The following is a 17,400-nucleotide window of genomic DNA, read 5'->3' on the forward strand; positions in this document are numbered from 1 at the left end:
CAGCAGCTTGATGAGGTTTCACATGTTGAACACATCCAGGTAATCAGCATCGACATCAAAACCCACAGCACTGGGGCGCCCCAGAAGCCTCCTGCACACCCCTTCCAGTTCCAACCTTGCAAAGAAATATGAGTTTTCTGACTTCTCAGGGCACACGCTAGTTTGGCCTGTTTTATGCTCAATGTAAATGCACTGATGCATTATGTCACCTTTTGTGTCCGTTGCTCAATGTGGTGTTGTGGAAAATATCCAGGCTGTTGTGTGGGGCTGTAGTTATCGCATTCTTTCTGCACTGACTGGCTGTGAATACAGCACAACTGGTCTATCCCTCCTTCCGCTGACAGGCATTTGAGTAGCATCCGGTCTGGGCTATGCAAATCGCCGTGTCTTCAGGCGTGTCTGTGTGTATTTCTGCCCTGGGTGTACCTCGGAGAAAAACTCCTGAATCGCGAGACAGGCATACGTTTGTCTGAGTAGACGCTGCCCAAGCTTTCCAGCGCGGCTGTGCCATCTCCACGGCCGTGGGCAGTGCACGGGAGTGCCTGCCACACATACATGACAGACACTGTTTTGCATCCCGTGACATGCATTTTCACTCTCTTAGTGGTGTCCTTTCGATCGATGCAAGTTCTTTATTTTAGTATAGAAATGTATCCCTTTCTTCCATTATGATTGGCATTTTGAGTCCTGTGTAAGAATAATCTCTACAGGCTCCACGGTGAGTCAAGAAGATGCTATTTCTTCTAGAAGCTTTGTTGTTTTACTTTCCGTGGTTAGATCTGTACCCCTGGGATTGGTATTTATACCTGGTGTGAGGTCGGGGGCTAAGATATGTTATTTGCAGCGTCACTGATTACAGAGATCACCGTTCCCCTTTGCCATGTCTGATGGATGCATATATGCTTTCCTGGACTTTTTCTCCATTTGTCGATTCACCTGTTCTTGTGTAAACACAACATCAACAGAATGTTTTCATCCCAGACACATTAAGTCATCCCTCACTGTGGAGTACAGGACTAATAGCTGACTTGGGCAGAAGCCTTAGCACATTTCTCGCTTGTGAAACCATATCACGGAGTATGTGAAAGAGAGAATTCACCCAGCTTCTTGTATCTCATTCTGCCATTCACAAATGTCACTGAGTCCCTTCCCTGAGTCATTAAAGAAAACTGATTAGACACGAGTCACAGCACATTGCAGAAAGCGATACCTATCCTGACACCTAAACACAGAAAGAAGTCTGACGAGATTTCAGAGAATGACCGGGTAGCTCTGCGACACCGGGGATAAGAATGCTTTTTAGTTTCACAATGAAATATTAATTCAGGCCCACAGATCCAAAGTATGCATATAGATCGAGGGGACCTGGATTGAACTTTGCCTAAGTGCTCTGAAAAAAGTGAATTAAGAAAAACATTATGTACTTAACTGTAGGAAATAATGTTTATCCTTTCTAAGAGGACAAATCAATATGCAATATGTTGTTGTAAGGCCTTTTCACCTGTCATTAATTTAGATTTCTCCTCCCAAGTACTAGCAAAAGTCAGTATTGGGTTAACTTACTTTCCAATCGCATGGACTCTTTTAAAAAAGCACACACTATTCTTAGTGCTTGAGAATTCAGACTTTGCAATAGCTCCCAGTAGCTTTCTCCATGGGGAGCCTGACTTACCGAGATTTTGCTGTCCCTGGATTTGGTTTATGTCTTGACTGGGCCTAGTGCTGGACAGCACGGGTACACGTGACCTCACACGGAAGTGATGCTGCCACGTGAAAAGTAAACCGCTCTCTGCAAAGGGGAAGAGAACCTCGGATTCCTGGCTGGAGCCAGGTACTGCACTGCCACCCATGCAAACATTGTCTCTCCTATCTCCACCCTGACTTCAGCTCATAGCAGCTTTTGAGAATTTCCTCAAAGAACCAATAAATTCTGGACATGAAATTACTGTTCAAAACCAGCAGTGCGAGTGTGGTTTAATTGCAAACAGTTTCCTTCCATTTGTCAAGGAAAGCACTTAATAAATTACGCCCAATAAGTTACTGAGTGGTCACCCTGCTAACAGAAGAAATATGCATGGTGTCTTCATGCTGGTGACTTCCTGTCGTGTTCTACATTTTAATGATTCTTGCATAATTTCAGAAGCTTCGTGAGGCAGCCTTTCCGAGCGCATTTTCCCTGTCGGATACGTAGGATGCCTCAGCGGTCTCAGTGACATTAGTAAAGTTCAGGTTTACTGTTAGTGATGTACATGTGACCCATATTCTTCTTTCTGACCAATCTGTTTCCTACCCTTTGGTTTATTCATTCATTTAGTCAACTGACGTTTATCAGGCAGCTTGGATGTGCGGGGCAGTAGCTGGTGGCTGAAATGCTGTCCCCTGAAGCAAAAACGTCTTGTACGTACTAGATAGATCCTCAAGACTTGTTGAGTGGAGGAGTGAATGAATGCAAGTTCTAGGCCTGATGTCTCAGAACTTCCATTCTAATGAATGTGCAGACAGCAATGAAAGAAGCAAGCAAAATGATTTTCAACGGCAGTCGGTGTAAGGGAGGAAGGCTTCCACCTTGGAGAGGAGCACTGAGTGAGTCAGAGCAGCCAGGACGGCTTCCCAGAGGATGCGGTGTCTGGACAGCCGAGGAAGCGCATTTCTGGCAGAGGGAACATGCAGTGCATGGACGAAGGCCACGTGGTCTGAATCTGGTGAACTAGACTAGGGGACGCAGTCCGCGGGGCGATGGGTGAAGTAGGCCGAGGAGAGGTGACGCAGGGTCTCGTAGGTGACAGTAAGGAGGTCAGCTTTTGGGAAGCCTTTGGGAGGTTGCAAGCAGGGAGATGATAAAATCCACAATGAGATTTTGATTTATAATTTGAAGCAAGCACTCTGGCTGCCGTGTGGAGAGTGAATGGAGGGAAGCAGGAAATGGATTTGCTGGGGTGTAGACAAGCAAAGAATGGATCTGTTGAGGAAGAAAGCGTGTGCGTGCGTGTGTGTGTGTGTGTGTGTGTGTGTGTGTGTGTGTGTGTCGGGGGGCGACCCTTCTGCCTCTCGGTGGCACTGCTAACGCGAGGCAGCTCTGTGGTGGGCGTGGCGTGGAGTGTGGGGAAGCGTCCCCACTGTGTGTGGGACGTGTGCTCGCTGATTAGTCACGTGTGACTCAGGGAGTGTCACACAGGGAATGCCTGGGCATTCCTCTCGCCTCTTCAAAGACCAAAGGTGGTGGTCCCAACCCAGCCCGTGGGCGCCCTGTCCAGGTGGAGATGTGCAAAAGTCCACAGCAGTCTAAACCCGGGCACAGCAGTGGCACCGAGGCCAGAGGCGTGGGGTGGAGTTGCCTGGAGGAGAGGATGGTGGCAGCTGTGGAAGGGGCAACACGTTCTAGCACATCCCTGATCGCCTGGAGACAGCTGCACAGGACGCCCCCGTGTGAGGACTGGTGAGGACGAGGAGGACCGGGGCGGGGAGCTCAGGGCTCTGTGGGGGTGGGGGGCTTCTCAGAGTCATAACACGAGACAATGAGCATCGAGCCCTAGCACGCACTGCCTATGTGGTCCCCACAACAACCACCCGATAAGGCAGGGGCTCCTTGGAGCCCCATTTTCCAGGTGATGAAACTGAGGTGTAGAGAAGGGGTGTGACTGGCCCCAGCTGGTCAGTGGCTGAGCCAGGCGGCCCACCTCCAGCCACCGCACAGCCCACTGCTACCCCAGACCGAAGGGGGGAGGACGGCACCAGAACAGGGGGGGCCTTGAGGGGATGCAGCTGAAGTGGGCACAGAGGACCCCACAGAAGCCGTGAGGGTGTGTAATTTAAGGCCCCTGAGGTGCAGTGATGAAGATTAACCTGTAAATGAAGAGGAGAGGGTGCGGCTAAGGGAGAGCGGTGCTGTCCAGGGACAGTTTCTTCTGGAAGCAAAGACTGGCCTGGCTACAGGTCCGGGGGCAGAAGCCGCAGCAGAGGGAAAGCCTAGTGGTTTGGCGAGAGGGGCAGGCCCAGGGGAGGGCTCAGCTTGGCGGGAAGAAAGAGAAGCGAGGAGAAGTGAACACGTCCCAGCACCAGTCCTGGCAATCTGCCATTCTTGTCTCATTGACTTATTTACCGAGATACAAGTGATCTCATTTGACAGGTGAGGAAATTTAAGATCAGAACAGGGTGAGGGACCCGTCCAAGTTCACACAGCAGGGAGGTGAGTGGGCTGGAACCAGACTCCAGAGCCTGTGTGCCCCCTGCCCATTTACTGCTGGGACGAGAGGGCAATGGCACGAGAACGCTGGGAGTGGACGGGCCAGGGACGTGAGGGAGTTTCTCATGTGCTGAGAGAGGCAGAGAGCGGTGAAGAGAGAAGCAGCTGGTGGGGAGTTCAGTGGCAGCGAGGGGGGCAGGCCTGGCCGGTGGCGCTCAGGCAGCCGATCAGGTGGCCTCCTGGGCCCCGGTCAGCCCCAGGTGGCTGCAAACGGGCTCAGGGCCCCGCCAGGAATGAGGCCACAGGCTGGGACACTGCCTCCCTGAGGAATTAAGAGGCCTTGTTTTTCTCCTCTGCACTGTGGCCAGGATGAGTGTGTGTGTCTGTGTGTGTGTGTGTGTGCATGTGTGTGTCAGTGTGAGCACATGTAAGGTGTTTGTGTGTGTGTGTGTGTCAGTGTGAGGGCTGGGCTGTGTGGGCATGTGCTGGACCAGGGGGAAGGGCGAAGCTCGCCTGTGTGTGCGGCTGGAATGCAAACACATCCCTCTGAAATAAATCACTGTGTGCAGAGCTGGCTCCATGACTCGGGCCGGCTGTGCACTACGTGACCGGCTTCCAGAAGCCCTGGGCTCTGGATGCCCAGCTTGGTCCATGGAGTCCCTGAGGGTGGTCCCAGGCCTCTGGGCACAAGGACGTGCCTGTGCAGGGGGCACCTTCAGGTGGGAACTGACGTGTCATAGAGTCACAAACACCTGCCATCACAGTGGGGGCGTCCTGGCCCAAAGTGCACCCGTTTTCTGCAAATCTGAGTCTACGTGGGAAAACCAGCTGCACAGTTAGACCTTCATTTCTTTTGTTACTGAACAGCAAGTGGCAGGAATTGAATCAGAGACAGAGAGAGAGGGAGAGGGAGAGGGCACACAGTTCCGCACCGGAAGTGTCATTCGGCCAAACATGTTGCATGTTCTTAGCCTTTTCTTGTTTGCCTGCAAAACTGATGCATTTCATTCATTCATTCATTCATGCACGCACGCATGTATCCTTGAACCCATACAATGCTCCAGGGGCGATGCTAGCTGCGGGAGGGAGCCATGAGCATTCAGATGCGGGCCCAGCCTCATGCTAAGTCTGTCAGGAGAGACACGCATGGAGGGAGCCCATGGCACATGCGTGATGTGTGTAGGAGACGGACAGTGCACTGATCTTATCACAGAGGCTGGAACTTACTTCTGGGAGCGGACGGGGAGGCAGATTACAAGGGCTTTCAAAGAAGCACTTCTTGGGAGTGAGAACCAGCTTTGTGACCTCCCTCCTGCCCCCTGCCTACCCCATGGTGAGACACTGTACCATTCAGGAGGCCACGCCTGCAGGGAAAAGCCTCTGAGGCCCCGTTCCCCACAAGTGGCACTACAACGAGCCCCAGTCCCAATGGACACACAGGTATCAGGCCCCCAGGCCCCAGGGCTGTGACTCCCTCATTCAAGAGCCCTGGGACTCAGTGACCACACCTATGACGCCCCTTCCTGCAGCCAACCACACGGGTCCAGAGCCCGCTGAGAAGAGTGGACTCCCCCAAGGAGCCGAGGCGGCCCAAGCACCAGCCTCTGCGAAGTGGGTCCTGCTGTTACTGCCAGCCGAGAGCACGGCCGAGGAGACGGACGTCACCCAAAGTTCCACAGGGGGAGATCTGGGGTTTCAACCCAGGCGTTCCGGGATCAGAGTTCACGTTCATAGACTGCTATGTTACCTTCCAAGCGGAATCTAACCTGGCCTCCCAGGTCACGACAGAGAGCTCTTCACCTTGTCACTGAGTTGCTGCAAGACGCTGTACCTTGAGATCTCACGATGTAAAGACACTGTGCTAGGCCTTTATCGACAGTATGATCAGTTCCACCCATGTTTAGAAACTGCCGACTATCCTAGCCAGGGTTCTCGAAGCTGAGAACACAGAGGGAAAGCGCACGCCCATATTCCTGCTCTAGTTATAATTTAGTAGGAGACGCATGATACACAGAGAAGCCAGAGAATATATAACGCCAGGCAGTGACAAATGACACTGGTCTCTCTTGCGACTCACCCACCTTTAAGAAGTGGGTGTTATTATAACCGTTTTATAGCTGTGGCACTGAGGCTGAGGGACACTAGTAAATATACCTGAAGTCCCAGGGAGCAAGTCTGAGCTTGGACTTGATTTTGGATTTCAATCGAGCTCCGTCCACCTCCCAACCATCACACACAGGCCTCTGTCAAAGACGGAAGTAATGCTTTTGTCTGTTCCTCCCTCCTCTGTTTTGTCCCCACCATCCCTGCTAAAGAGGGGGGAGAGGGAAAGTACAGACTCTGAGGGCTGGGGACGATCCCCTGGGGTTCCCTCCTGCGGTCACTGGCCACTGTCCTGTCCGGGGAGGGGCCGTCCTCACACTGGGCAGAACCACCTGAGAGAGAATGTCGTGCAGACAAGGGCGTCAGTCAGGAAGAGCGCGCCTCTGACATCAGCGCTCCTTTCGTTCCTGTTCTCTCTCCTCCTCTGGTGCTGACAAATGTGTTCGTGTAAAGACAAGACAAGCAGTTTGTCACAGCCGTGTCTGCCCTCGTGGCCTCTTCAAGAACGGCCGCCATTAGCGTTAACCGGTTATTCCCACAGCTGCTTGTGGGGTCTGTCCTTGTCCAAGGGTCCCCAGGCTGGGCCCCTGGACTGGAGCACACCCCGCGTGCCCCTGATGGGGGAGAAGGCGGCAGCACGCTCGCCGAGCGCCCATGTCGGGAAGCTTGGCATTCTCCCATCTCCTCCCAGGGATGCCCCACATCCTGGGAGATGGGATTCCCTCCCTCTGCGGGTGATCTCACTGGGAGGTCTGCCGGCTGAGGGGACACAGCTCGTGGGGAGCGGAGCTGCGATCTGACCCAGTGGCCACACTAACCTCCTGCACCCAGTTACCCGATGTTCACACGTGTGTTCTCAGGGCGTACACATGTGTGCTGTCCTGTGAGTCCTCAAACCCTAACTCCTGTCCTGTGGCGCTGTCCTCACCAAGGCGAGCGGAACCCGTCATCTGATCGGGCAGGCGTTTGAGTCCCAGATCCCATCAGCTCTGAGCGAGGCCCTTCCCAAACTCCCTGGGGTCCACACAGTGCAAAGCTTCCCGCGAACAGGAGGCGGTGAGAAAGTGGGAAAGACTTAACAAAATTCAACCGCATGACACAAATTCATTTCCTGCCACGCTGCTGCCCTTAGAGAGAGGACACTGAGTAGCTGTGCCACGAAAACTAGCAAGTGCTGGAAAGGAGGGATGGACCTCTTTGTGGCTAGCACTTTCGTTACTCGTCCTCAGGAACACAGTTGCCAAAGCGGCCTGAAGACTGTCTACATTGTTTCAGTGTATTCATATTCAATAGGTCAAACATTGCCCTTGTATCCACTGCCGATTTGCACAGTCAGTCAAAGCAAAGGAACCCCAGCTGAACTGTCCCACGTCCCCAATTAACGTGGTTTTAATTCTGAGACCAATAGGATCATAGCGAATTTCAATGAACTGTCCCAAGGTTTTCATTTGCGTTTGCTGGGAAGTCTGGTGAGCGGAATGAGTGGGCTGTGGCTGAAGCCTGGCGATTGCTTCATCAGGCAAACATTCTGGTTGCCATAGCGCTTGTTGGAGCAGGGTCTGAAGTGTGTGTCACCTTATCTGTGCTAACGAAGAATGCAGGCAACAGCAACAGACACCGGCTTTGGACGGATCGCAGGCTTCCCTGGAGCCGGTGATTTGTAAATCTCCATCTTTACCAGGTCTAAAACTGACCAAAAACGACATGATCTTATTTTCGTGTAGTACCTTCGTACCTAGGAACTCTCACTTCTCCTCATGGGATCCATTGTAGGAATAAAGTAGACGGATCTTTGTTCTTTTCGATTCCAAATTTCTGGGTTAGCCTAAAATCACAACAGTTCAGCCAGATAGGAGGACATGCCCCAATTACTGGCATAAGCACAGAATTACCTAGATTGATTTATTCACGCAGCGATGACATGCTGTTTGCTTTCTCTGGGTCAGGCACAGCAGACAGACAGGAAAGAGCTTGGATGGCCCTGCCCTCCAGGAGCTCTCCGTCTAGTGAAAGCGCTTGTTACGGGAACTGTGCAGAGGGTGTTACCCTCACCTCTGCTTTTCCATATTGCCTCTTGGAACGTAACGCCCCCGAAAGGCACGGTTCTGTCCTGTTCCCAGATCTATCCCTAAACGTAGGGCACAGCCCGGCACCCAGTGGACATACAGACAACATCAGCTGGATGGGTCAGTGATGGGTTGCCCCGCTCTGTGGAGAATCGACTGAAGAAAGCCTGGGAGTTCAGGAGAAAGACCCCATATGGAAAGGCGTTCATGGAGGACACACGTGAAGGCGCTAAGTGATACGTGACACCATTTCTCTGTGCTGGGCATTGAGGCGGGTGCTCAGGCACCGCAGCAAACATGCCTCCTGCCCTCGAGGGGCTCTCGGCTCACATGTGTGTGACAGACACAAGGAGCGTGGCTGGCATGAGGGCCAGTGCGCAGGGCCGAGGGAATGCACAGAAGGACACCTAGCCCGGTCTCGAGGGATTCAGGAGGACGTCCTTCTGGGAGCAACGGAAGGGAGACATCGGGAAAGCCAAGGCCTGTCCCGGGCTGGAGGGGACATGGGAGGGAATCAAGCTGTGAGAGTCGGCTGGCATTCTTAGGGGACGACCTTGTGTGCTGGGCCCGTGAGCTCGGGTGTGACTCGCCAGGTGAGGGGGACCCCGCGATGGCTGCTGAGTGTCACCATGCTGGCACTCTGGGTGGCACAGAGTGACAGCCACGCTGGGGCCTGGACAGAACACCTAGGCGCCCGGGCCTGTGCGATCTCACATCATACTCCTGCCACACTGCTGGGCGCGTGTCCCGACTCACAGGAGCAGGCTCGTGCGTTAGGAGGAAACTCCGGCCAAGCATGTCGCAACCCTGCCCTCACGCTGCTCCTCCCGGACCGTCTCCAGCGCGGGCACTGTCCAGCTTCTGCTCAGACGTCTCCAGGGACAGAGAGCGCACTCCCGAGGGAGCGCAGTCCATCCTCAACCCCTGAGTGCTAGACAGTCCCACTTACACAGAATCAGAGTCTGTCGCTGTAACGTGGACACAGTTGTCCCACAGGACACATCCCACGGCTGATGAAGGAGAAGCTAAGCATCGCTAGCTGTCCCTTGGGGAAACAGGGTTTGGTTCTTGTGATGGTTAACTGTACGTGCCAGCTTCCCTGGGCATGGGGTGCCCAGACGCTTGGCCAGACATTACTCTGGGGTGTCTGTGGGGGCGTTTAGAACGAGAGTGACATTCGAGTCAGCAGACTGCGCCCAGCAGCCCGCCCTCCCTAAGGTGGGTGGGCCTCGGCCACTCAGGCGAAAGCTCGGACAGAACAAAAAGGGCAGCCTCTCCCAGGAGTGAGAGGGAGCTCTTCCTGCCCAAATGCCTTCAGCTGGGACATCGGTCTTCTCCTGCCTTTGGACTTGAACTGAATCATCAGCTCTTCTGGGGTCTGAAGCCTGCCAGCTTTCGGACGAGAACTTATCCCACTCGCTCTCCTGGGTCTCTAGCTCTGATGCTGATTTTCAGCCACTCAGCCTCCATATTTGCAAGAGCTAATTCCTCATTATAAATCAACCGATAAATGTCTACATGCAGCCACAGTAAGACCCCAGACAGCCTGTAAGATTGGTCTGTAATCCCCATTTTCCAAGGGGAAACTTGGACGTGGGCAGGAGTTTGCTCAAAGTCCCACAACTAAGTAAGTGACATAAATGAAAATCTAAATACCTGACACAAATGAAAAATGATTTTAAGCCTCTGCTCTCCTGCTGGGTTCTACACCACCTCTGATCGTAAGCACGCAACGCAAATCTTAAACACCAGGTGCTGTAAACAAGTCCTCCTACCTGAGTCCTAAAGGAACAGTGCGAGGTGGGGTTGGGCCCTGTTCCCATCCTGTCACTTTCCTTCAATGCAACGACATGGCCTTGTAGTATCGCAGTTCTGTAGATCAGAAAACCAAAGGTGAACAGTGAGCAAATGTCAGACGATGGCAGGAAATGTCACAACACTGGTCTGTCCGTTTCCACACCACACACACGCCACTGCACTTACACACCATGTGGGCGTCTTCAGAATCCAATCCTGTTTACTCGTTAAAGCCACTGACAGCTCCTACTTGTTGCTGCATCTCCCCACACCTATTCCTACGGACCTGACTGTAGGACTTCACTTTCTTTAGGGTGAGATTGAAAATGTCCGACTTGAGCAGCTTTTACAGTTTTGCCACTGGCACATTTTGGTCAGTCAGCAGCGAAACACAAGCACGTGAGGACTGAAGAGTGCGAGTTCCTCCCTCTGAGTTTCCCTTGCCCCTTGGAAAGATGCAGGAACAAGTTTCCTAATGACTGGGGAAAACTTTGTAGCTAAATGATGACCAGAGAAACACAACTTTTATTCTGGTTCTTGACACTCAAGGTCATACTTTATCTTGCAGTTTCCATGAGGGGCTCCTGCCATCAGCTCATTCTGACACAGGTCACAAGTACTGGTCATCTAGTCCCTCCCTGGACACCAGTCTCCTAAGCGGGCGATGCCAAGGGAGCAATGCCGACATACTGGGCATCGTAGAGCTGGGGCCGTGCAGGCAGATGTGACCAGAGGAGAGGAACTGCCCTCTTCTCCAGTCAACCTGCCCTCTAGCTGACACAATTAGTGCACAAGTATCATCCCACACAGACACTGAGGCCACACTGTAGGGGACGGTCGGGGCCAGGGTCTGCCCTCAACTGTGCCCCCAAATTCTGCGACCTGGAGAAGTCTCTTCCTTCCTCAGGACCTCAGTTTCTCCATTAGAAACAAACATACAAACAAACAACAATGAAACCCTCAAGATGACTTACCCTGGCAATCAGTAAGTTCTCTGCATTCTTGTATTCCAGGGTGCTATGACTGAATATCTAGGGATATTTTAAGTCCCTCCAGAATTAAGGACTTAAATCACATACCATCTTAAGGAGACTGTGTGGTCTCATGTGAGACTCATATTTTCTAGTCATCGGGCTTGGGAAGAGAAATATCATTCTCTCACAATATCCCCAAGGAACACAGCTGCCAAGGTGTGTATCTGCAGTCTCTACCAGGGATGCCCCCGTGTCGTTTCTCGCCAGTTTCCTCACAGTACTAAGACGGAAGGGGTTCTTGTGCACACACCTGAATTGAAGAAAGGTCAATATGGACGCTACTTCAATTCAGAAGCACTTTTCTTTTGTCCTGACTTGAATTTAATTTCCAAACCACAATGTTACAGACTTAAATAGTAATTCCAGAGGTGCCAGGGAAGAGTAAAAATAGAAGCCAGAATGGTAGAGGGGACCATCATAGGGCAAGTGGCAGCTGATTTATTAACAGACAGAAAAGAAAATTGATTTATAAATGATCTTGGGGGGCTAAAGACTGCTGCCTACATTTTTAAATTAATGTTTAATTATATATGAAATTCTTAATTATACATGGAATCCTTAATTACACAAGCGATACAGGAATACATTTTCGTTTTTAAAACAATAAAACTCTGCTGATAAAGCTGAAGTCTCTGAGCAGCCCTCATCCTTCTCTCCATTCTGAGTTCCTGTTTGGTGCATAAATTAATACTTTAGGATCATTTTCCTTGTTTTTACATAACTTTACATATAGATTGAGAGATCCATAAAAATTTAGAAGTGTTATTTAGAAGTATATTTTTCATTATTGACTTTTTAAGTGCATAGATAGTTTCATTCTGCAACTTATTTTCCTTTGAACATGACTGCAATGAACATTTTTATACCTGCCTCTTTGTGCACATGTGGGCCACAGGTGAACTGCTTTCCAAAAGCAGCTGTTACTTTATACTTCCACCATTTCCAATTTAAGTGTCAACACTTTATATTTCCAAACTCTTTTGGTTTTGCCATTCTATGGGTGCAATATGGTATCTTATTGTTTTAATTTGTATTTCTTTCATTACTAGGGAATTGGGTATCTTTTCATGTTTCTTCTTCTGTTATTTACTACATATTATATGATAATTTTCCAATGGGTTATTTGTGTTTTTTTCTCATTGGTTTTTGGGAGTACCAAATTTTCTTCTAGTATTTGTTACAAATGTATTTTGCCAGGGTACACACAACATGCCCCTTTCCCTTAATATTTTAGTGTGTTGTTCCCAAAAATAAGGATATTCTTTTATGTAAGCACAGTACTGATATTAAATTCAAGAAATTTATATTGAGGCTATAATTGTACCTAATCTGCCATCCATATTCCTTTTACGTATGTCCCAGTAATATTTTAATAACATTTTATGTTCTTAATAGCATTCCTCCCCTCTAGTACATACAGGGGGGTCTCCCCAAGCCCTTCTTCTCTTCCATCTTCCAAAACAAGTGCCCCGGCCCTCTCATTTCAGAAGTCCATTGAGAACCAATGGGGGCAGTCAAGCGGAGCTGGGAGGAGGACAGAGGCCCTGGCTTTGCACGATGACCTCAAGGTCTTTGTCCCTGAGCTCTCGGGGTCCTGGGGTCCACACACTCCCTTTTATTCTCATGCCTACCCTTCCTCCAGTGACCTGGCCTGGACATAAAGTCAAATCAGAGACAAACGACCCAAAAACTGCTATCTGAGCATCTCTTGGTCAGCCTCCCCCACCCAGGCCCCTCTGGCAGAGCCTGACTCCTCACAAAGGGAGGTGCAGCCACAGAAAAGGGGAGGATTCCTGGGCCCAAGGGGCTCTGCTCTCTAGGGATATTTTGGTCTCACTGCACACTTGCTCTGCATGGAAAACTCACCCTGGGGTGCTGCCTCTCCCCAGGGAGCAAGGCCAGAGGTGTTGAGGGGCGAGTGGGGCCCAGAGCCCCTGACTGTGGCCATTACCTAGGAGGGGTGCTGGGGAGTGGGCCACGCCCCCCACCTCCTGCTGCCCTGGTGGGAGAAGAAGCTGCGCGCGACTGGCCACTGCCATTCACACGTCTAACGAGCGGGGGCAGGGGCAGAGGGGCTGGGAGACCAGGCTGTGCCAAAGGTGTGCGCCACGTACGTGAGACTGATGCGTCCACTGTCTAAATATATCCCCCAGCACAACTGCCCCTTGCCGATGCAGGAACTACACGATAATAAAGGCAGCTCACCCGGGCTGCTGGCCCACGGGTCTGTCATCCGACAGGTAGCATCTCGGTTGTCCAGGGGCTGATTCCCTCCCCTGCTGGTCCAGTCCCAGCGCTTCCACTCACTGACTGTGCCGGATTTACCTTACTGGTAAAACAAAAGGGGAAAAATGGGGCTTAATACTCACTGCCAGTCGCACACTTTATGACTCTAAGAAATCATCTGGGTAGTCGACGGCACGGCTGGGAATACGGAGTTTCCGTTTCCAAGAGCTGTGTTTAGAGTCTGTCTTGCTTGCCGCAACGCATGTCAAACAAATGACTTCCTGCACCAAGCCATTCAACTTCCATGTTTGTAATTACACAATTTCATCCACACAGTCTAAAATCAACTAAGCAACCCCATCAGATGCACGGAACGGTCACATGGCTGAATAAATACCAACTCTTACCTGCCAGTGAAGAAAACTCACTCTAATGAGCAAAGAGAAAACATGGGTTATTTTTCATCCATCCGTCTACACTGTGGGAAGGGCGAGGGAAAGCGTGTCTGGCCGCTGCCCTGGCGGATGGCAGGCACTAACGAGCAAACGCTGTCAGGACACATTATCCCCGCCGCCCTCGGCTCCTCTCCACCCACCAGCCTCATGTCCCTCTTGCTGACTGTGGAATGGAGAGGGAGGAGGGGGAAGAGCCTGGCAGGGAGAAACTCCAGAATCAGGTCCTTACAGACCCAGGGATACAGAAGGAAAGGGGCTTCTCCTCTCCCAGCTCAAATCTGAAAAGTCTCAGGGAAGGACTGTGAGTGGCCCACCTGGAAGCCATATGCCTCCCTACTGGACCATTTGTTCAAGGAGTGGGATGTGATTGGCTCACTTGGGTCATGTGTCTGCGCCTAGGGGGGATGGGCGGGGCTCTGCTACTACAGGAAGGGGAGTGGCACCCACATGGCCACTGGGGGGAATTTGTGACTGGACAGGAAGGAACTGAAACACCTATTGCTCTTATCTGGCCAACTGAGATACACAGGAGAGAATTATGTCTTTTAACTCCATGGGGGGGGCGGACAACAGAAAGAACCCTCGTATAGATAAAGTGAAGTGTCAGGACTAAAATAAGCAGTTACTGAGACTTGAGGAAAGGACTTTAAAAGGAGCACATGCAAATTAAAATAAATCTCTGCCATTTTGTATATATTAAATTGGGGGAAGCTTTTTTTTTTTTTTTTTTAATGATAATACCCAATTTTGGCCAGGTTCCAGAGAAACAGATACTATTGTACATTTGCTAGAGGGGCTATAAACTGGAACAGGACTCGACAACATGTACGTACAGCCACTAAAGCACTTGGCTTTTCTGAATCAGAAATCTGGCTTCAAGGACTTTCCACTTAGGAATGAAACTAGAAGGCAAACAGAGATGCCCGCTGAGCTCTGATTTCTGCTGAGGAATTGTGAGGACCAGCGAGCGCCACGTCTCGTTTATCTTTGTGTCCCCAACACAGTCTCATCAGGCATGACACGGAGTTGGGACTTTAAAGTTCGTTAAAATAATAAATGAAAAGGCATGTCCTCAAAGGGATCATTTTAAAATTAACCACGCAAGATCCTTTCAATGCGTGAGGATGTTACCATTAAAAATAGGAACTATGAGAACAATACCGAATGTGGGAGGAGACTCACCGTACAGCTCTAGGAGGAAGAAAAGAAACTAGAGCGCATGTGACATTTTCTCTGAGCTCTGATTATACGTATGTAAAATTGATGTACATGGAGTGGAAAGGTAATAGAGGAAAACAAGCAATTACTAGTTGAGGTGAATTCTCTCTTATAGAGTCTCTTAATATTTATGCAGTAACATGTTTTAAATTAATTGATATGTTTGTGAAAACCTGTTACGGCAGAATGGCCAACAGGGCCCATCTGGATGGCAACCGGGCCCTGTGAGCCTGCCAAGAGGGAATTCTCTGCTCATTTCCCCGTCCTGGCCCTTGGAAGACCTTAGCCATGGAAGCTCCCAGAACAATCCTGCCTGTGCTCGACTGTCCACACGAGGGGGACGTACACAGACTCACAAACGCAGCAGTGGGCAGGCAGGCGTGTGGAAGTGTGCAAAGCAGCATGAACCACAGACACACATTTTCTTGTGATACTGGGATTCACGATAAGAAGTATATACATATTTGGCCTTTGTCTCCATTCCTCTTAAACCCTCATAAATTCCTAAGCCACGAGGAGCACGAGGAGCTTCTCTTGTTCTAAGGGACGACACTACGAAGACTCCTGGGTGGGGGTCATCCCCAGAAACACCAGGCCAAGATTAGAAGCCTGCAGTTTGCAGCGCTGTCCCCACCCCCCATGCTGGGGGGGTGGAAGGGATGGAAATGGAGGGAGTGAGGGATCGCCCCAGGAGGAAGCCTCCGTAACAACCCAGAGAGGAGAGGTTTGGAGGGCTGCTGGGCCGGTGAGCACACGGAGGTGCCGGGGGACGGCGTGCCCCCCGCTTTGTCCCCCCATCAGGAAGTCAGCTGTTTTCCCGAGCTCTGTGCGCCACTCGAGCCAAACAGTGGAACCCGAGAAGGAAGGTATTTGTAGCTGATGAGTCGGAAGCACAGGTGACGACCTGGACCAGCGACTGACGTCTGCAGTTGGGGGCGGGGGGCAGTCTTGTGGGACCGAGCCCTTAACCGGTGGGACCTGAGGCTACCTCTGGGTGGACAGACAGTGTCAGAATGGAGTTCAGTGGATCGTAGGACACCCAGCTGGTGTCACAGGGAACACCCACACATTTGGTGACCAGAAGTGTCAGAAGCGAGGTGATCTGTGTGAGCAGTAAAGGAGAAAGACGCAGAAGGAGTATTGGGTTTTTCCAATACACTTGCACACGAGCCATCGTACGCAGACTGGCTGCGTAATATGCGAGGCCTGCTGCCAAATGAGAATTTGGGGCACCGTGTTAAACAATTCCTACGGACTTCAGGATGGCGGCAGCGGAACAGTGAACCCCATGCGGGGACCTTCTGGGGGCACGAAGTCAGCCCTGGCTGTAGAGACAGGATGCCAGCCATCTCGTGAATGTGGGTGCGCTCTTACTAGAGGGGTGCAACCTTGAGCAAACCAGCCATGGCTCTCTCTGCGCCCCATCTCACTGCCTGTCTCTTCCTCCCTCCGATTCCGACTCCGTATTGGACTCTGCAGCCAGAGGCAGGGCTGCTGTGTCACTGGCCTGTGTGGCACCGCGAGGCCTGCTCGTGTGGTACAGCTCAGCCTCCGAGGGACCGTGCCTTACAATCACCGTCTTCAGACTCAGCCTGACGCACGCTCCTAACTTCCCATTAAAATGCTCATAAAAAGATGGAAAGGAGCAAATTCACAACAGCGGGGACATTGTGGACAATAATCCACCACACGGCAGAATCCAGGGACATGATCACGGCACAGGGTGTCAGGTGGCCGCCACGGATCCCCTCAGCACAGACTGGGGCTCTGTGTCACGGGGCCGCAGCCATTGCAGACTCCGCGTTTCCTCAGCCTCCGGCCACACTGGCTCTACCCCGCATCCCAGGGGACGGCTGAGGCTGATTCTCTCGGAAATTCTGCAGCCGAGTTTCTCCTTCCAGGCCACCCACAGCCCTCTCATCCTTCATCACTCTCGTAAGGCCACTGTCCCCACTTCTCTGTCCTCACTGCCGTGGGCAGCCACTCTCTGACCCAGCGTCCCAACGCTTCCCTGTGTCTGTACAATTCCAGGCCCTTCTCACCTGTCTTCTCTGAGCCCCTGACCGTCCCCTCTCCCCTCAACACACCCAGGAAGCCCCCCCGGGCAGATTGCCATCTCCCCACTCGCTCACCCCACTCCAGCGTCCACTGGGCAGAAAGGGGAGGCCAGGCTGCGCTCGCCAGAACCCACGGATCGCTGTGCTCGGCTCCCAGGCGCCTGCACTGAGCGACTGAGGAGAGAGACGTCAGCCAGCAGCGTCTTCAGACACGTCCTGCCCCGGGGTCCCCAGGCCACGGCACCAGGCGGCATCCGAAGC

Source organism: Rhinolophus ferrumequinum, chromosome 28 (assembly GCF_004115265.2).
Source record: "Rhinolophus ferrumequinum isolate MPI-CBG mRhiFer1 chromosome 28, mRhiFer1_v1.p, whole genome shotgun sequence".
NCBI classification, from domain to species: domain Eukaryota; kingdom Metazoa; phylum Chordata; class Mammalia; order Chiroptera; family Rhinolophidae; genus Rhinolophus; species Rhinolophus ferrumequinum.